The sequence below is a fragment of the Nicotiana tomentosiformis genome, chromosome 3, assembly GCF_000390325.3.
Source record: "Nicotiana tomentosiformis chromosome 3, ASM39032v3, whole genome shotgun sequence".
Classification (NCBI taxonomy): Eukaryota; Viridiplantae; Streptophyta; class Magnoliopsida; order Solanales; family Solanaceae; genus Nicotiana; species Nicotiana tomentosiformis.
This window is the reverse complement of record NC_090814.1, coordinates 130,696,002-130,713,917: the sequence shown is the minus strand read 5'-3', so window position 1 is coordinate 130,713,917 and position 17,916 is coordinate 130,696,002.

Genomic DNA, 17,916 nt, shown 5'->3' with positions numbered 1-17,916 from the left:
CAAACTTGGCCTTTTAAAGCCAACTTAAGGAACCAAGTGTTCCGATTTCAACCCAAACACTTCCAAATCCTGAACCAACCATCCCCACAAGTTATAAATCATTTAAAGCACATACGGAAAGTTTTATTTAGGGGAACGGGGTTCTAAAAGTCATAACGGCCGATTGGGTCGTTACATTCTCTCCCACTTAAATATACGTTCGTCCTCGAACGTGCTAAGAAGTGTTATGGAGTTATCCAAAATTACCGTTTAACACCTCGTGCACCTACCCGTGCTTTCACACCTAGTTGAGCACATTAACTCGAGCCAATCTTAAAATTCTCCCATTTATTTAAGCAAATAAGCCTTAGAGCACAATTCTAACATCCAGAATTCTCCGCCATGCCTGTTTCCAACCTATGAATGTCGTATCAATCACTACACGATGCACTAATACAGGATTGCATACCTTTGTTGAATTTAGACCATGCACCGCATCATTCACATGACTATAATAACATCCTCCGATAACAATAGCCAAAATTTCACGAATCTGATGTTCGCAACACACCTCATGATACATATAAGTCATGTTCCAACTCTTGAAATGCTTCTACGATGGAAGAAATGTGTAGAAAGTCATAATCAACTGCCGAGTCAACAATTATTGAGTTTCTCCTTATGACAATAACCATTGCCTCATTATAACCAAATAATGTATTTGCTCTTTATTACACTCCATATAATCTGATCGCACAGATCCCAAATCCAATAATCTCGTCTCACCAAGTATAAGCTGCTCAGGCAATAAACCACCTCAGACACGATAAAAACAAAACCCTCATATGATGCCACGATGAGCTAATAAGCAACATACTCGATTGCGATACATAAGAAAAACGAACTCTGGAAAGGATTACTCAACCCACGTGACTAATTAGACAACTGAAAAGGTGTCATGAACCTTCCTCAGAAAATGGGACACAAACACACAAAATAGAATATAGGGGACTTTACTCAACATCACTTTGTTGCGACGTGCAACCCGATCCAAACAACATACCCGTGGCGGCGTGCCACCCGATCCGCACAAAAAAGAATCTATAAGAAAATACTTACTGAGCTAAAATGCTCATTACTACAAAATATCCGAATATCAGACACAAGCACGCTCAGTGCATAATATCATCCATGGAAGGACCGACAGTGCCATACGCTACAAAACTCAAGCACAACTAAGGTGTGATATATGATATGAATCTCGAGAGCCATCCTGCTCACATAACACCATCGCTACGCGGAACCTCATCACATAAGAAATTTATCAAGCCATTTCATAACTCACACGGAACAATATATTATTACATGAAATAACTGACAACAAAACGACATCCAACGTCCGAATACTCCACCATAGAGAGCTTTTATGCTGAAATGAACACATTCGGCCTGATATAGAGTCCGTATTCATATTTAAATCCATCCACATACCTCAAGCCAATTCTGATCGCACTGTACTAGGTTAATAACCTTTCAAGGATCCATAATAACCCTTTTTCCCATAACACACAAGAATAGCCATCATAATTGGAACAACTTCCACAGTCCACAACCAAATGAACAGAGCGCCCTCCAGGCATAAATTCTCAAATCAGCGATATTACCACAATCTTCATACTTGGTTTCAATCTTCACTCAATTAAGTGACTACATGTCACTCTTACACAATATTTCCGTGAGACACGCTCCACGACCTTTCGCACTAGGTAATAAGTCTGCACATCCATGCTACCGGTTACACTAATGCTGTAAAGCATATAAAAAATCCACAAATCAATACACAAGGTCTCTTACACCTGACATCGACCTTAGATGATTCCAAAAATAATACCATCATACTTTAAACATCTAAATCCCTTTCTTGCTCATCCGAGCTCATGACATCCTTGTCAACACCGAACCAAAATCTTAAATCCTCAACTTTCGAATCCCATGCTACTTAGTGCACTTAACCACGCCCATGCGCAGGAGTACAAGAATTCCATTATAACTCACGAACCACTAATAGAGTAAACACTTCATCATATAGAAACCTTCTTCTTAACTCATTTCAAGAGAACCATTGCAACACGTGACTGAATTCCCATATTCGTAGAAAATACCGGCCTCAAGTAGTGGTCTAAGCCACCATAACTTTTCCGGGATCCCTCTACACATAACATGCCATAATACTTGAATTCCTCCAGATAAAATCAATTACGGCGGCCGCCAAGCCCCGCACGTACCGCCACAAATTACATGCATAACTCTATGCGCTGAAGGAACTAGTCATTACCACTATTACGCCGATTCAACCATTGTTAGCCGACCCATCTTTTTCTCAATTTATTCTCAACTTGCCTTAGAAATAATAATAGCTTCATTCATTACATCACGAACTCAAATCCGCACTCATCCTAAGTGACATTATTTCACGAGACCGCACTATTTCAAAATCCACAAATCATCTCATACCCCTCCTTGTGCGCTTTTTTTCATCTTCAACTGTTACATACATTCTGATACTATTTTTTTTTGAATCCGAAGTTATTTTCTTCCGTTTCTCAAATGCTACACCACAACCTAAAGATAACGCAGAGTACTCCAAGCCCTATTTCATAATTTGCTGCAAAAGCTCGATACTCAACCATACTATGAACTCGAGATCCTTAGACACCGCACTTTAAATTTTTGAACCCGCTAAGACCGTTATTGAGAGTCACTTGCTCCGACTTGTTCCCAAACATGATCAATTCCAAGGCCCTGCTAGCACATAGACACTTTATCAAGGAAACATCCGACTTTCTCACTTTCGTGTGCATTATATCTACACGAAGCATAAACTCTGAGTCTTCCAGAAACCTGAATATGAATTGATAAGGCCAAATATGTCACACATTCCCCAAATCCTTTGCTCAAATTACCACTGAAGTTTTCTTTCCTTAGTTGCAATGACCCACCAATACACCGATAACCAGAAACCGCACAACTTGACACTACGCAATCCAATCATAGACGGTGGGGCTCTCCCACTTAGCTTGAAGCTACAATTACAAAATTTTGAAATCCACCGAGATTCTTTCTTCATCGTTGACATGATCCTGCACACGCAACTCGCCAATTTTTTCTCGAAATCCTTCTAGTAACCTTTAATAAACACTCTGAACCATTAGCCACATTTATATATTAATTCTCTTACCGGGTAACCAGTAGAATTCTTCGAAGAAGCTTCGTCAACACCACGCGACTGCTAACCTGCTCACAGGAGATAACCCACCTGTGGAAATTACATGCCGACATATTCCAACATCGTTGCATTGGGTGCAATTACTACGAAATCAGTAGATCATCCTGAGTCCAAGCTCATTCACCAGCTGCACCAGTCCGTTCACTCCTCATGGACGTCAACTAAAGGTGCGACAATACATTCCAATCCAAAGTCATGTTGTATCCTTCTTCATATCAAGCAACTCCCTCCTGTTGTATCCAATCTTCCTCAATATAGCAACCAATATTCTAAATTAAGTCCGTAGACCTAGTCACTGTCCATTTTACATTCCAAATCACTCCAAACGTTCCTCAAGACATGTAATCATCCTACCACGTAACCCATGTGCTACCTTAGCACTCTCCCACTTTGGTCAACCATCTTCTTTAAGCAACTACTCTGCTTCTGTTTTCTTACACTTGGCCTTTTCGGAACCTAACCACCGCAAGGCACCTACCACATGTCCTTCCTTATCCTTCGCTGCCCAGTTGTTGCCTTAACACAAAATACGTCTCTGTAGCACTTGAACCAATAGCTCGTTACCAGCTTTAAACCTTTCTGACGATCATCCTTCTCGAGACATCAATACTAGAAATGCTGCTTCGATCCTGAATTACTGCATACCGTGATCTCTAACGACTGCTTCCCCTATACCAATTCCTAACACCCCGTCGTGAAGGCGAGTTGAAGAATACCATAACACCGGCGAACCTTAATGCATTTCACAAGGCGATGACACCACATCAAAATTGAGAACTCTACCACACTCGAAAATATCAAGCTTCGTTACTCCATCAACCCCAAACCTAAACATTCATAGTCCGGTTTCCTTTTCTCCGCTGGAATTAAAACATGGAACCTTTGAATCATTTACTAAGAAAACCTTCTTTCAATTCGTTTACTGCCCCGACACATAGACGGGCATTTTACCATTTCATAAACACTGTGCGATAACAATGCATGAATCGTCATAACAATTAATGCCAAATCTCAAAACCTTAGGTAGTACTGATACTTAATTTGAAATGACAGAGCGGCCTTTCGCACGGCGACGACAATAGCCCAATTAATTACACAGGGAGAAGCATCCTGTACTACATCTGTAGTACCATTAAAAATTTCCTCAATCCCCAATTTATAACAAGTGCTTCACGTCGCATAAGATTGAATAGGAAGGAAATGTAGGCATAAGCCTCAAAGGAATAGAATCGCACGATGAGGAATCAAAAAGGAAAGTATTCCTAACAGACCTGTAGCCTCTCGACCGACGTCTCCGTACCGATCTGCAAGTACTCTACTAGACTTGCTCATGACTCGTGAGACCTATGTGAACCTAATGCTCTGATACCATATTGTCACGGCCCAATTTCACATATAGGTCGTGATGGCGCCAGACACCACTGCCAGGCAAGCCAACCATAATCAATTTACTTAATTACCCATTTAGTGTTTTTGAAATAAAAATTTCTTCAATGAAATAATAAAGATAAAACTCATAGAGTAAATAATAAATATTTTTAAAAAAACTAAATTTCTAAATAATTCACTACCATTCCCAAAATCCGGTATCACAAGAGCATGAGCATTTACTAGGGAATTAAAATAAAATACAATATCTGTCCAGAATACAAATTAGATAGGAAAGTTTAATAACTCTGACGGAGATTCTGTTAGCTGCGGATTGTAATATAGAATGCAGCTCACCTATGTCCCCACAATTATTAACCACACCTCTGAGCCCACAAGGCCGCTATACATATATGTACCTGCACAATAAAATATGCAGCAAGTGCAGTATGAGTACGAAAATAACGTGTACCCAATAAGTATCAAGCCTAATCTTGAAAAGGTAGAGACGAGATGGCCGACTATGACACTCACTATGGGTCAATAATATTAAATAATCATGAAAATAAAAATATTTATATCAACGTGATTCACAGAGTTAACAATAATTTTATTGAACCAGCAGAAGTAATTAAATTCCTTCAAATTCAATAAAAATTCCAATTTATCAAATAGCTTTACAAGCTGCAATTCAATTTCAATAAAAATTTCAATTTATCAAATAGCTTTACAACCGATAATAAAATGTCCAAGTATCGTGTAATTATTATTATTACTAAGCACGATTTCTGCCGAGGACGTACGGCCCGATCCAGAGTGTCGTGTACACTGTCGAGGGACGTGCGGCGCGATCCATAGATGCATCTATCCTGCCGAGGCGTTCGGCCCGCTCCACAAAAAAGGAGGACATTTTCTTATGTACCTCCGGAAGGAGAATATATTTATTATGAGATAAATTCGGGAGGAAGAATAATTTCTTTTAATAATTAATTAATTTTAAATAGAAAATCAAACATATTAATTTTTCCTTCCTTTAATATTGTGATCTAACAATTCACAATATATATATCAAATAATATTAATTAAATAAGGAATACAATTTACACAAGTAATTCATGCTTTGAGTCCTAAACTACCCGGACTTTAGCATTAATAGTAGCTACGCACGGACTCTCGTCACCTCGTGCGTACGTAGCCCCCGCAATTATCAATAATTATTCAATTTAATCCCTATAGGGTAATTTTCCCCTCACAAGATTAGACAAGAGACTTACCTCCTCTCAAAGTCCACTTTTCAATCACCACGTCGTGTTGAATTCTCGATTAGATGCCGAAAAATCCGAAACTATCCAAATATTATACAAAATAATTAATATATGCTAAATGATTCAAAATTTATCTAGTAAATAAATTACCTTATCCAAAATGGTAAAATTCCTAAAATTCACCCCGGGCCCACGTGCCCGGATTTCGAAAATTTTCGGAGGGAATCGTTACCCATAATCTCAAGAACTCAAATATATAATTTCTACCCAATTCCATAACCATTTCCATGGTAAAAATAATAAATACCAATTTCTAGATTTTTCTTCAAAACTCCAAATTTGTACAAATTTACATGTCTAAATCCATATATAAACCATGTATTTAACTTGCAATAGGTGTGAATTAACTTACCTCTAAGTTGCTAGGTGAATTCTTCTCTCAAGAAGCTCCCAAGATCGTCCAAGAATGAAGAAATGAGTAAAAATGCTCAAATCCCCGCTTTAAACACTCACTGCCCAGCGATCATCGAGCCCGCGGCAAACTTTTTCGCATTCGAGGCTTTGCACCCGCGATGGCTTTTTCGCGCATGCGGATTCGTACCCGCGATGGATTTTTTGCACCTGCGGATTCGCACCCGCGGTAGATTTTTCGCATCCGCGGCTTCGCACCCGCAATGGCTTTTTCGCACCTGCGGATTTGCACCCGCGATGGACTTTTTGCACCTGCGGATTCGCACCCGCGATGGAATGTTCGCACCCGCGATGGATTTTTCGCATACGCAGCTTCGCACCCGCGGTGGATATTTCGCACCCGCGATCACACCAGATATCAGCTGCCTCTACTCTTCTTCAAATTCCAAATTCGATCTGTTAACCATTCGAAATTCACCCGAGGCCCTCGAGACCTCAACCAAATATACCAACAAGTCCTAAAATATCATACGAACTTAGTTGAACCTCTATTTCACATCAAGCAACGCTAAAACCACGAATCACACCCCAATTCAAGCTTAATGAAACTAAGAATTTTCAACTTCTACATTGGATGTCAAAACCTATCAAATCAATTCCGATTGACCTCAAATTTTGCACACAAGTCATAAATGACATAACGGAGCTATGAAAATTTTTGGAACTGTATTCCGACTTCGGTATCAAAAGTCAATTCCCTGGTCAAACTTCCAAACTTAAATTCTTATTTTAGCCATTTCAAGCCTAATTTCACTACGGACTTTCAAATAAAATTTCGATCATGCTCCTAAGTCCAAAATCACCATACGGAGCTGTTGGAATCATCAAAATTCTATTCCGGGTCGTTTTCACATAATTCGACATCCGGTCACTATTTGAACTTAAATTTTATTTTTAATCAAAATTTCATATCTCGGGCTAGGGACCTTGAAATTTGATTCCGGGCATACGCCCAAGTCCCAAATCATGATACGGACCTACCGAAACTGTCAAAACACCGATCCGAGTCTGTTTACTCAAAAAGTTGACCAAAGTCAAACTTGGGCTTTTAAAGCCAACTTAAGGAACCAAGTATTCCGATTTCAACCCAAACACTTCCAAATCCCGAACCAACCATCCCCACAAGTCATAAATTATTTAATGCACATACGGGAAGTTTTATTTAGGAGAACAGGGTTCTAAAAGTCAAAATGACCGGTTGGGTCGTGACAGAATTTATATAGATTCAAGTTATGTTAGTTAAGAAACAACTGACGTGCTAATACTTCTCTGTTTTGGCTTTTCGCTTGAAAATTCTCCATGCCCTCTATGTGTTAATTATATTATTTATTATTGAAACAAAATGAAGAAAATGCAATCAATTAAGTATTAAAGTGCTATCATATGCTAATTTGAAATAAATTAGATTAATTCTCCATGCCCTCTTACAATTGTTTAATGTACATATTAATATTGAAACCACATAAGTATTATAGTAAAATATATAATTAAACTATTTAGATAACATTTGGGAGAATATAACTTAGTAAGTAGTATAAATAAAATAAATATGTCAATTTCTGTTCACTCTGTGGACCGCATAATGGTCGCAAAGTGGATCAGTAGAGGGGCAGGATTTGAGAAAAATCTGCGGTGCACTATGCGACCGCAGACCTATTTTGTGGTGCATTATGCGACCGCAGAACAAGTATGCGGACCGCATAATGACCGCAAACCGGGTCAGTAACGCCCAGCTTTGGAGGCCAAATTATGCGGCCGGTATGCGGACGGCATACCTGTTATGCGATCGCATATGCGACCGCATAACTGTGTCAGAGCTTCCACTCTTTCTATTTTTTGACCCGGCCCAACTTCGATTTATAGCCCTTGAAGCTCAATTTTTAGCCAAAATCTGATATTTTAGAGACAGGTGAGAGAATTTTAGAGAGAGAAAGTGAAGACTTAGTCATTTGTCCATCAATTCTTGTTCAAGGTTTGAAGATTTCACCAGGATCTTGCTAGGGCTTCAAAGAGGTAAGAATTTCTTTCCTCAATTTTTCAATTTCGGGTTTGGAGTAAAAATGGGTGATTTATAGTATGATTCCTGGGTATAAGAGTATTATGTATACATACCAATAAGGTTGTGGAAAGATTGTTAAGTTCAAATGGGTAAGAATTGGGTTGAAAATGGTAGAAATCTTCATAGGCTTTAATTGAAGATTTGAGGTTTGAGTTGGTATCGAATTTTGGTCAAATTTGTATTGTTGGACTCGTGGTTGGATGAGCGTTCATATTGTGTAACTTTTGTCGGATTCTGATACGTGGGCCCCACGAGCAATTTTTGAGTTAATTTCGGATTTTATTGGAAAACTTAGTATCTCCTTATGGAATTAATTATAATAATGGGTATTGACTGAATCGAATTAATTGTGGCTAGATACGAAGCTTTCGGAGACCAATTTCCGTGGAAAGAGCATAGCGAAATAGAGAATTACATGGTTTGAGGTAAGTAACAGTTTTAAATCTGGTCCTGAGGGTATGAAATCCGAAATTGTTGTATCATGTGATTATTTGGAGGTGACGCACATGCTAGGTGATGGGCGTGTGGGCATGCACCGAGGGGATTGTGACTTGGTACGTCCCGTGGAAACTGTAAAGTTGAATAACTTGTTGATAATTATGTGTTCTCTAATTGTTGTGGAAATTTGACTATAAGTCAGGTTAGAAACCATGTTTAGGCTATATGTTGGTATTGTTGGGACCCACAGAGGTCGTGTACATGTTGAATTATTTGCTTAAATTGTTGTTTTGTACTCAGTCATAGTTACTTGATTATTTTGTCTCAGTCTCTATTGTTCATTATTGATGTATCATATCATTGTTGTTTGGGCTGATTTCATGATTGTTGAGAGCCCTAGAGACTGGAGAGCTTTATGACTGAGTGAGGCCGAGGGCGTGATTATGAGATATTATACTATAGCATGTGAGTTAGTCGTGCAACACGTGAGTTGGCCGTGCGGATCCTTATATTATACTATAGCACGTGAGTTGGCCGTGCAGCACGTGAGTTGGCTGTGAGGATCTAGATATTTATATTATGGCACGTGAGTTGTCCGTGCAGATTATAGCGATTGGGCTATAGGAGACCCTCCGAAGTCTATACACCCCCAGTGAGCGCGGGTACCCATTGAGAGTGAGTGATGAGGGCTGGGAGCCCAGGGAGGGATGGGGGCTGGGAGCCCCGTGAGTGATTGTTGTCCTAAGAGGTTGTACTTGATTTCCATTTGTTGCTGCACTTAGTTGCTATCTGTCATTTTTGTGAAATCTCTAGAAGATTATTGATATACGGATTACATGAACAAGAGCTGTATAAAAATTGATTTGACATTAAACTGCCAGATTTGATAACATGTTTATTCTTTACTGGAATTACTGGAAATGAACCATAACTGTGTAGCTCGTTACTATCTTCAGTTCCTTATTTATTATTATTACTTGTTGAGTTGGTTGTACTCATACTACACCCTATACTTCGTGTGCAGATCCAGGTGTCCCCGGACACAGTGGGTGTTGATCCTTTCGCGCGGTTGATTTTCAGGAGATTTCGAGGTAGCTGCCGTATTTCCGCAGACCTTGTCTCTCCTTCTTTATCTCTTTATTTACTGTATTTGGTCTTAGACTATTATAGACTATACTTTCCAGACTTGTATTCATATTAGATGCTCACCTACTCAGTGACACCAGGTTTTGGGGAGTGTTCGTATTTGTATTTGGGAGATTTTGTATTGTATTTAAATATTATATTTTCAAACTTAAAAGAAATTGTGGTTTAGTGACATTAACGACTTGCCTAGTATCGAGATAGGCGCCATCATGACGGGTGAGATTTTGGGTCGTGATAAGTTGGTATCAGAGCCTAGGTTACATAGGTCTCACGAGTCATGAGCAGGTTTAGTAGAGTCTTGCGGATCGATACGGAGACGTCTGTACTTATCTTCGAGAGGCTGTAGAACCCTTAGGAAAATTTCACTTTCTTGTATCCTATCGTGCGAAATTGTTGATTCCGGAAATTAAATTTTTGTTATTCTATTCTCTCACAGATGGTGAGAACACGTACTACCGGATCAGACGGTCAGCCATCAGTGCCACTAGTTAGGGCCGCGAGAGGCCGGGATCGTGGTAGAGGCCGGGGTCGAGGTAGAGGTCGAGGTGTAGCAGTTGGACCCGCACTTGTAGTACCACCAATTGCTCCAGGTCAGGAGCAGATTCCAAATATAGCTGAGCCGACAGGGCCAGCTCAGGCACCAGTTGTGCCCATTGAGATTCCAGGCCTTTAGGAGACTTTGGCCCAGATATTGGCAGCTTGCACTGGTCTTGCTCAGGTGGTTTCGGCTCAGGCCGCACCTGCCACTTCTCAGGCTGGGGAAGGTACTCATACCCCTATTGTTTGTACTCCAGACTAGGTAGTACAGGGACTTCAGATACCGGGGGCGCTATCAGCCCCGCCGACTGTAGCTGCTTAGGCCCCGGTAGTTCCTGTTATGGCAGATGATGAGCAGAGGAGACTTGAGATATTTGAGAGGCTTCGAGCTCCACCATTTAGTAGTACTGAGTTAAAGGATTCTTAGGGTTTTCTGGATAGGTGTCAGCGGATGCTTCGGACATCGGGTATTCTAGAGACCAGTGGGGTCTCCTTCACTACTTTTTTATTTTTTGGGGCTGCCTTCAGATGGTGGGAGGCTTATGAGAGGCGCATGCCAGTTGATGCAGTACCACTTACATGGCAGGAATTCTCCGTTCTCTGTTTGGAGAAGTTCATGCCGCAGTCTCGCAGAGAGGAGTTGCGCAGGCAGTTTGAGCAGTTACGTCAGGATGGAATATCTGTGATGCAGTATAAGATGAGATTTTCTGAGTTGGCTCGTCACGCAGTCTGGTTGGTTCCCACTGATAGGGAGAGGATTAGGAGGTTCATTGATGGCCTCACATATTAGTTGTGGTTACTTATGACTAGGGAAAGGGTGTCTGGTGCTACTTTTGATGAGGTAGTTGACATTGCTCGGCAGATAGAGATGGTTCATAGCCAAGAACGTGGAGAGAGGGAGGATAAGAGGCCTCGTGGTCCAGGTGATTACAGTGGTGTTCCTTCAGGGGGTCAGTTTTACCGCGGTAGGGGTCGTTCTTAGAGACATGCTCAGACGGGTCATCCAGCTCATCGTGGTGCATCAGCTAGCCACAGTTCTTACAGTGCACACTCAGGTCGGTCTTCATTCAGTGCACTACCAGCGTAGAGTTCTCATTATGCCTCGTCCGCTCAGGCTTTTACAGGTAATTCCTCGGGATATCAGGAGCAGTAGTTCCGTCAGAGGAGGGGTTGTTTCGAGTTTGGGGAATTTGGTCATTTCAAGAGAGAGTGTCCTAGGCTGTTGAGTGGGGCTCCTTAGCAGAGTCCTTGACTGACGGCACCAGTGCCAGCAGTTCTACCACCCGCCCAGCTAGCTCGGGGTGGGGGTCAGGTAGCTAGGGGTCGCCCAAGAAGGGGAGGCCGATCATGTAGCGGTCATGCTCGATTCTATGCTTTTCCTGCCAGGCTAGATGCGGTTGCTTCTGATGTAGTGATCACAGGTATTGTTTCAGTGTGCCACGAGGAGGCCTCTATATTATTTGACCCTGGTTCCACTTATTCATGTGTATCATCGTATTTTTCTCATTATCTAGTTATGCTCTGTAAGTCCTTAGTTTCACATGTTAGTGTCTCTATGCCGGTGGGCGATACTATTATGGTGGACCATGTGTATCAGTCATGTGTGGTAACCATTGGGGGAGTGGATACTAGAGTTGATCTTCTATTGCTCAATATGGTCGATTTCGATGTAATTCTGGGTATGGATTGGTTGTCTCCATGTCATGTTATTCTGGACTGTCATGCAAAAACCGTGACGTTGACTATGCCGGGGTTGCCAAAGGTTGAGTGGAGAGGTTCTCTAGATTATGTTCCTAGCAAGATAATTTCTTATTTGAAAGCCCAACGTATGGTTGGGAAGGGGTGTTTGTCATACTTGGATTTTGTGAGAGATGTTGATGCAGATACTCCTACTATTGATTCAGTACCGGTAGTGAGAGACTTTCCTGATGTATTTCCTGCAGACCTGCCGGGTATGCCGCCCGACAGGGATATTGATTTCGGTATTGACTTAGTGTAGGGCAATCAGCCCATTTCTATTCCTCCGTATCGTATGGCACCAACTGAGTTAAAAGAATTGAAAGAGCAACTTCAGGAACTCCTTGAAAAGGGATTTATTAGGCCAAGTGTGTCACCTTGGGGTGCACCGGTTCTGTTTGTGAAGAAGAAATATGGTACTATGCGGATGTGCATTGATTATAGGCAGTTGAACAAGGTTACAATCAAGAATAAATATCCTTTGCTGCGTATTGATGACTTATTTGACCAGCTTCAGGGAGCGAGGGTGTTCTCCAAAATTGATTTGAGATCGGGGTATCACCAGTTGAAAATTCGGGATTCGGATTTTCGAAAGACGGCATTCAGAACTCGTTATGGCCACTATGAATTTCTCGTAATGTCGTTTAGGCTAACAAATGCCCCGGCATCATTCATGCACTTGATGAACAGTATATTCCAATCATATCTTGACTCTTTTGTCGTAGTATTTATTAATGATATCCTGGTGTACTCACGTAGCCAGGAGGAGCATGCACGACACTTGAGTACTGTACTACATAGGCTGAGAGAGGAGAAACTTTATGCCAAATTCTCTAAGTGTGAGTTCTGGCTTAGTTCGGTAGCATTCTTGGGACACATAGTGTCCAGTGAAGGGATTAAGGTGGATCCGAAAAAATAGAGGCAGTTCAGAGTTGGCCCAGGCCATCTTCAGTTATTGAGATTCAGAGTTTTCTTGGCTTGGCCGGTTATTATCGCCGCTTTGTGGAGGGTTTCTCGTCTATTGCATCGCCTATGACTAAATTGACCCAGAAAGGTGCTCCGTTCAGGTGGTCGGATAAATGTGAAGAGAACTTTCAGAAGCTCAAGACAGCTTTGACTACTTCTCAAGTATTGGTGTTGCCTACAGTTTAGGGTCTTATACTGTGTATTGTGACACGTCACATATTGGTCTCGGTGCAGTACTGATGCAAGACGGTAGGCTGATTTCTTATGCATCCAGACAGTTAAAGGTACATGAGAAGAATTACCCAGTCCACGACCTTGAGTTAGCAGCTATTGTTCATGCCTTGAAAATTTGGCGGCATTACTTGTATGGTGTACATTGTGAGGTTTATACCGATCACCGGAGTCTACAACATCTGTTTAAACAGAAGGATCTTAATTTGTGGCAGCGAAGGTGGTTGGAGTTACTTAAGGATTATGATATCACCATTCTTTGTCATCCCAGAAAGGGAAATGTGGTGGCTGATGCCTTGAGTCGTAAGGCGGAAAGTTTGGGCAGCTTAGCATACTTACCGGTAACAGAGAGGCCTTTAGCCTTGGATGTTCAGGCCTTGGCCAACCAATTTGTTAGATTGGATGTTTCCGAGCCGAATCGAGTTTTGGCTCGTGTGGTTTCTCGGTCTTCTTTATATGATCGCATCAGAGAGTGCCAGTATGATGATCCACATCTTCTTGTCCTTAAGGACATGGTTCAGCACGGTGATGCCAAGGAAGTCACTATCAGAGATGACGGTTTACTATGGATGCAGGGAAGGCTATGTGTGCCCAATGTAGATGGTTTACACGAGCTGATTCTCTAGGAAGCTCATGGTTCGCGGTACTCTATTCATCCAGGCGCCGCGAAGATGTATTAGGATTTGAGGCAACACTATTGGTGGAGACGAATGAGGAAAGATATAGTTAGGTTTGTAGCTCGGTGTTTAAATTGCCAACAAGTAAAGTACGAGCATCAGAGACCGGGAGGATTACTTCAGAGACTTGAAATTCTGGAGTGGAAATGGGAGCGTATTACCATGGACTTCATAGTTGGGCATCCACGGATATTGAGGAAGTTTGATGCGGTTTGGGTGATTGTAGATCGGTTGACCAAATCCGCGTATTTTATTCCAGTTGGTACTAATTATTCTTCGGAGTGGTTAGATGAGATTTATATCCGCGAGATTGTTTGCCTACACGGTGTGCCGGTGTCCATCATTTCAGATCGGGGCACACAGTTTACATCACAGTTTTGGAGAGCAGTGCAGCGAGAATTGGGCACACAAGTTCAGTTGAGTACAACATTTCACCCTCAAACAGATGGGCAATCCGAGCGCACTATTCAAATATTGGAGGATATGCTACACGCTTGTTTAATTGATTTTGGAGGTTCTTGGGATACATTTCAGCCACTTGCGGAGTTTGCTTACAATAACAGTTACCGGTCGAGTATACAAATGGCTCCGTATGAGCCATTATATGGGAGACGGTGTCGATCTCCGGTTGATTGGTTTGAGCCGGGTGAGGCTAGGCTATTGGGTACTGACTTAGTTCAGGATGCTTTGGAGAAGGTTAAAGTGATTCAGGAGCGGCTTCGCACGGTACAGTCTAGACAGAAGAGTTATGCCGACAAGAAGATCCGTGATGTTGCTTACATGGTTGGGGAGAAGATTCTGCTCAATATTTCACCAATGAAGGGTGTGTTGAGGTTCGGGAAGAAGGGCAAGTTGAGCCCTCGGTATATTGGGCCTTTTGAGATACTTAAGAAAATTGGAGATGTGGCTTATGAACTTGCCTTGCCACCTAGTATATCAGGTGTTCATCCAGTGTTCCATGTATCCATGTCCCGAAAGTATGTCGGGGATCCGTCTCATATTCAGGATTTCAGTACAGTGCAGCTGGACGGTAATTTGACTTATGATGTGGAGCCGGTAACTATTTTAGACCGGCGGGTTCGGAAACTGAGGCAAGAAAATAGCATCCGTGAAGGTGCAGGGGAGAGGCCAGCCAGTCGGAGAAGCTACTTGGGAGATTGAGCAGGAGATGCGGAGCAAATACCCACACTTATTTGAGACTCCAGGTAATATTCTAAACCCGTTCGAGGAAGAACGTTTGTTTAAGAGGGGGAGAATGTAACGACCCAGCCGGTCGTTTTGAGTATTATAATCCCGTTTTCCCATTTACTGCTGTAATTGTGAATTACATTTGTTATTTGGCTTGCCGGGGTAATTGGTTTGGGTTCGGTGAGGTTTTGAAATGATTTGGAGCACTTAGTTCCAAGGTTTAGAATTTAAGTTGAAAAGGTTGACCGGATGTTGACTTATGTGTAATGACCCCGGAGAAATTTCGCTAAGGAAATTAAGGTTTGGTAGTGCCGAGGTAGATCAATTAGTACAAAGATTATAGAAATTGATGGCATTCAGAACTCGTTATTAGGCCTATTCGATCAGGTTGGGATCGGACCCATGCCGATCACACGGTGACTAAGATAGAAATAAGTTAAGATAGTTGGAACTCCCGAATTATAAAGTGAAGTATTCTTTTTGTAAGAAAGAAAAAGAAAGGAATTTCTTTTAGAATATTCATAACTGCTACTATGCAATTATTTTAGAATTGTTCTTAGAAGCTTTATGTTTTTCATGCACTCAGAATCTTTATTTGTAATCACTACTAAAAAATAATAAATTTGCGACTGAATAATTCCGACCGATTTAATTCAGTTGCAATTTTCAACTGATTTGGTCGGAAACTTTATTAAAAATACATGTTTATTTTTTTTAAAATTTTTGGCTCAAAATTGTGACTAATTCGGTCGCTCAATTACGTGAAAAATACCGCGAAAATATTTTTTATCGTTTGCCTCTTCTCCCCTCTCTTCTTCTGCCCCCACCCATTCTATTTGTTGATTTTATCCATTAATCTAACTATATTAGATATGATTTCCTTCTCTCTCTCACTCCCCCTCTCCCTCACCCGCTCCATTTCCCCTGTCCTTCCCCGTCCACCCCCCCTCCCCTTCAAATTTTTTGTTCCTAAGTTGTTTAACTTATTTTTGGTGCAGGAATCCGGTGTATCATCTACCCTCCGGTGGTGGTTCGGCAGCAGATCCGTTGGTTCATTTTCCAGGGTTTTTTTGCATTAATTTAGCAAAATAGTATGTACAAATTAGCTATATAATTTGCAATATAGCATAGATATATTAGCAATAATTTTTGCAATATAATATGTATATAGTGATGTTAAAAATTTATTTTCTTAGATTAATTAGCTATTTTTTTATTGTTTATATAAATTGTTGTTTAAAAGTTTTGCAATATTATAATTCTTGTTTATATAAAAAAACAACTAAAGAAACAACTTAAGTGCTAATACTTCGTATAATTTAGGTTATAATAGTTAGAGTTGAAATATATTTTAAAGAGTTAGAATTTATATAAATTCGTGTTATGTTAGTTAAAAAACAACTTAAGTGCTAATACTTCTCTGTTTCGGCTTTTCGCTTGAAAATTCTCCATGCCCTATCTATGTGTTAATTATATTATTTATTATTGAAACGAAATGAAGAAAATGTAATCAATTAAGTATTAAAGTGCTATCATATGCTAATTTGAAATAAATTAGATTAATATTTATGTTTTAGGGCTTTTTTGTCTTACAATTGTTTAATGTACATATTAATATTGAAACCACATAAGTATTATAGTAAAATATATAATTAAACTATTTAGATAACATTTGGGAGAATATAACTTAGTAAGTAGTATAAATAAAATAAATATGTCAATTTCTGCGACCATTATGCGGTCGCAGAATCACTCTGTGGACCGCATAATGGTCGCAAAGTGGATCAGTAGAGGGGCAAGATTTGAGAAAAATCTGCGGTAGTAAAGCTTTGGCTTCATCCTCCAGTACTTTCGCATTCTCGACATCGGCTGTGAGGTCAAAGCCACGAGCATGAATCTCTTCGAGAGTCTCTCTCCAAGACTGGCTCTTAGCATGCTCGGCAACGCTGGATAATCGAACCTGAGCAGCATCGGAAATTTCCTTTGTTCTAGCGTTAGCGGCTTCAGTATCGGCTCGGTAGACAGCCATGACCGCCTCCGCCTCGGATGTGGCCTTTGCAAGCTCAACAGCCAACCGAGCCTCGAGTTATTCAATGTTCTTGGCTCGGGCCAAGCTCTCCTCCTTCACGCTTCGAAGTTGATGCTCAACCGAAGATAGCTGGGCTCGAGCCGTATCTCTCTCCGAGGCGAGGCGGTCCATGCTCTGCTTCCACCCCAAAGTCTCTGTCTCTTTCACCTTAGCCTCCTCGCAAAGCTGCTCAATCTTTTCGGCCTTCTGTTGAACCTACAAGATCTAAGTGTTAGCCACCAATATCAAATTAATATGTCAAGCTCCTTGAAAATTTACGTTACCTGCTCGATGAGATTGGTCTGCTCTTTATGAGCTCTTGCCAATTCGGCTCGGAGGTCCCTGATTTCCTCTTCTTTTTGCACATAGAGGAGTTTAAGGGCGTTTCTCTCATCTGTAAACCTTTTGAGATCAGCCTCACACTGGTTCAGCTCAGCTCGGGATTTGGAAAAAGCTTCTCGATGGAGCGACACAACCTATGGAGAAAGGAAGGAAATCAG